Raw genomic sequence first — 4358 nt, forward strand, 5'->3', positions numbered from 1 at the left:
ATTTAATCTAAGAATTTTATATTTGATTTCTAGAATTAGCATTTTGCAATGTTGAATTATATGAATGATTAACTGGCAATGTTATTTGATTATAAGCCTCTTGGGCCCCTCTGAAGCAAAAGAAAGTTTTGATTCATGTCTATTTAATATCTCTTTTACCAGAATTTCATCAAAGAGAGAAAATATATCAGAATTTATTATTTTCATTTAATAAAATCAATGATGTACAGAAATCTCATCCCTTATTCATTCTTGTATATTCTATGGTACCCAATAAAAGTAGCTACGCTAAATGATGAATTCCTACATTTAAAATGGAATGTCTGCTGCAAAACTAAATCCTGGCCAGTAGACTGCATGGCGTAAATCCTTCACAGGGTGCTATAACCTTTATCGTTTTTGAAATGTGCCCCCATCAAGGAGCCCTCAGGCACATGTACAAGGGACCCATATGACATTTACATAGCCATTGTGTCAGATTAGACTTTGTGATCCTCCCACATCATTAGGCAAAGCCTGAACAGAGCAGATGCATGACAGATTGCCCAATGCCTGATGCATAGCAAATGAGTAGAGAAACAATAGGGCTCTATTCACACTTGGGCCTCATGTCCAAAGGGTCCCTTGACAGAAGGCGATCTTCAAGTTCAAGCCCTTCAAACTAGAAGGTGCACGACATGCAGCCGGTACCAATTCTTTTCAGTAGCATGTAATTATTCATTAACAAGCATGATCTACTCCCAAAGACTAAGTAGGAGGAACCAAATATTTTGCAGCTGGACTATTTCTTGGGAACTAAAAGAGCTCAGTGACGTTTGCATGATTACTGATTGATTTCCTCATAGTGTTTCCTTACATATGTTGCTCTTGGTCCCCAGCAGCTGAATTTTATTCACTTATATTTTAAAAAATAGTAGTGATGTTGTCAGCATATCATCCTCAAAATCTCCTGTATAAAAATAATAATACATACTAGTGTAGATGGAAGAAAATTGAAAATACTTTAATTTCTTGTAGGTAGGAGGTGGTTAACGTTGTAAGAGAATTTGTCTACTTGTTTTAGTTGGGATTTGCCCTTTTCGTCTATATTTAAAAATCATTCATTAATTGGAATGACTAGAAGTTAAAGTGGCAAAGTCACTGGATACAGTGACTAGAACTCCAGGAAGAGTCAGCAGGTCTGTGTTCTGGCCCTAAAGGCAGAGGTAAATAATAATTCACATTTGAGCAAGTCCCTTGACTTTCTCTGTTTTATTTTCCATGCCTATAGGATGACTGTAATTTATCATCCAAACCGGGACATGTTTGAGAGTGAACAAGGGTCTAACAATAATTACAGCAGAATGACAGGTTTGAACCTGGATTATAACTAAGTAAACCAGGGTTTGTGGCCACTCTAATCTACAAAATGAAATCTAGCATTAAATGATCTCTCTGCTATCTAGATTAAAAGGCTATGATTTTAGGTCAATCTTTCTTTAATAATATAAGGTCATGAAGGACAGAACCTAAAGGTCAAAAAGGGATAAGTTAGGCAATAAGTTAAGTAACCAGAAGTCAAGCAAGAAAATGAGACATCCTTTTGCACTCTTATCTCCTCATCGTTTGAGATGAGAGAGGATAGATAGGTTTCTCCTTAGCCTTTTGAAAATATTGTGTACTATTTCAAAAGTAGTCCTCTTTTATTCATAAGATCTTACAAATGTATTGAAAGTCTGTTTAATTCCTTGATAATCACTCTAATTCTCCATTTTCCACTCATGTGTCACACTTTTAATACACTACTTTCCTAGTAATTATTCCCCCTCTCTGCCCATACAAGCATGCACATACACACACATCCCTCCCACCCCAGCACTGCACAAAAGATCCAGAAGTGGATAAAAACTTATGTAGGAAAGTACTTATTATCTCCAAGACAGCAATTCCCAAGAGAAGGAAAATTCAGGAAATAGAAAGACTTTTAAATATTTAATATAAATCAAGTAAATAAGAGGGAAGTAATTCAAGAGCCTAGAATATTCATGCCCCAATTCTAGATATTTCCATTTCCCAAAAAAGTTGGCATTAGACTAGACTTCCATTTCAAAGCTCTAGAGGAATTAAGTTGAGATGGAAAAAAATATCCTGCTGTTATCAATAGATCTATCACAGCTAGGAACTCAGGAAAGAATCTGGTGAGCCCTGGCCCTGAAGGCTCTTTCCTGGGGAATCCCGAGGGGGATGGACAAATGGAAAGCTCAGCTACTGGCTGGATTGGTTGTGATGTTGTCAAACAAACTCGGATAAACCAGTGGCAAGGGAAGCCAACAACATCTAGAGAGGAGGGTTTGGAAAATAGAAAGGGAGAATTTTCTTTCTTTCCTTATTTTTAATTTTTTTAGTATTTATTCATTTTTGATAGAGAGAGAGAGAGCACGAGTGAGAGCATGAGTGGGAGAGAGGCAGAAAGAGAGGCAGACACAGAAACTGAAGCAGGCCCCAGGCTCCGAGCTGTCAGCACAGAGCCCTATGTGAGGCTCCAACTCAAGAACCATAAGATCAGGACCTGAGTTGAAGTCAGATGCAGGTGCCCTGGTAGAAATTTGTTTCCAGTGTGGGGTGGGAGAGGGTGGGTAGGTGGCAGATTCAAGCCTTAAAAACCATCTTCTCCACTTCAAGATGGACACCCAGAGTTTTATCTGAGAGGTTCAGAGGGATAGTACAAGAGAGCGGGCAGGGAACACATGATTACATGTGGGGGTCAGTATGTGTTCAGCCTACCATTATAGGCAGGGAAGGAGATTGGAATGGGGTCTTCTAGGTCTTGTGTGACCATCTGGGCTTTTTGATCTAGAGGTTAGAATGTTCTCATCACTGTAAAACATCTTCATCAATACTCAAAGTTCAATAACAAATAAGAACAGTGAGATTCAGTTAGAGCAGGAGGTAAGCAGTCTTGTCTATTTCTGGGTTTAACTGTTGGGATCTATAGTTGAGCAAGAGGGTTCCCTGACACTACCTTGAGGCTAAGTGGCAACACATGTAACCTTAAAGAAAACAACTTTATAATAAGTAAATAAATTATAAAATTTTTTAAATACTTTGATTTTGTCTTACAATTTAGAGGGCACTTTCACATGTATTATTTTCCTTACAGGCACAGCTTTGTGAATACTTACTATCCTTTTTACATTTATGAAAACTCAAGCTAGATGAGGTTAAGTGACTTTGCCAACCATATACGATAAATCAATGACAATTCTGTATTTGATCCCAAATGTTTTTCTCAGCTAAAAGTAAAGGTATGTATGTACACATTGTGTGTGTGTGTGTGTGTGTGTGTGTGTGTGTGTGTGTGTGTGTGTATACACATACTGGAGAAGATAAAGGCAGTCTTGTGTGAATTTAGGGTAACAGATGATTCCAGGAAGTTACTAAAGAAACTTAAAGTGTTATATTTTAAGATCACAAATTTCCCCTAACTCAAATAATTTCATTCTGGATAGAAAGAATTGCAATTTCACTAACATTCAAAACTGCCTAAGGCTTAATTCAGGTATAGGGAACTCAGCCCTTCCAAAATAGCAGTTACTATAGCAAAAGATTTTGTAAAAGACTATTCATGTGTAAGAATATATTTCCCTCTCTTCTCCATTCTGGTACAACCAAGCCTTCCTGACTGTCTTATTTTGTGTAATTATCTCAGTAGCACCTCTAATGAGGGCTTGGTTTGCTGAGAGGACCCACTGAACTCCAACCACTATAAAATAGACAGACATCCTCTGAGTACCAAAAACATTTGCAAAGAGGTGCAGATAATGTGAATTAGGACCAGAAAGTCATTTGCACATCATCTCCTGCATCTGACAGGTACTCACCACAGTTAACGAATTTTTTTTTTTAAATGATATGGTGAGGGGTGGCTGGGTGGCTCAGTCGGCTAAGCCTCCGACTTCGGCTCAGGTCATGATCTCACGATCATGGGTTCGAGCCCCGCATTGGGCTCTGTGCTGACAGCTCAGAGCCTGGAGCCTGCTTCCGATTCTGTGTCTCCCTCTCTCTCTGCCTGTCCCCTGCTCATGCTCTGTCTTTCTCTGTCTCAAAAATAAATAAAACATTAAAAAATAATAATATTATAAAACCCTAGTTAAGAAAAATGTTTGGATTAAATTTTTAAAATTCCTTTAAAATAATTTCATGTCTCTATTCATGGAAAGAAATACATGTAAAGTGAGGTTCATACAATTTTCTGAATTAGTAAGTAGCGTATCTGGAAAACAACTACATTGTTTCCTTGATTATGACAGATCAGATTGTGTTTCTGGGTTATCTTTCAGAACTTTGTTTTCATTGTATAAGACCCTTGGTGTAGACAT

The sequence above is a fragment of the Suricata suricatta genome, chromosome 13 (assembly GCF_006229205.1).
Source record: "Suricata suricatta isolate VVHF042 chromosome 13, meerkat_22Aug2017_6uvM2_HiC, whole genome shotgun sequence".
NCBI classification, from domain to species: Eukaryota; Metazoa; Chordata; class Mammalia; order Carnivora; family Herpestidae; genus Suricata; species Suricata suricatta.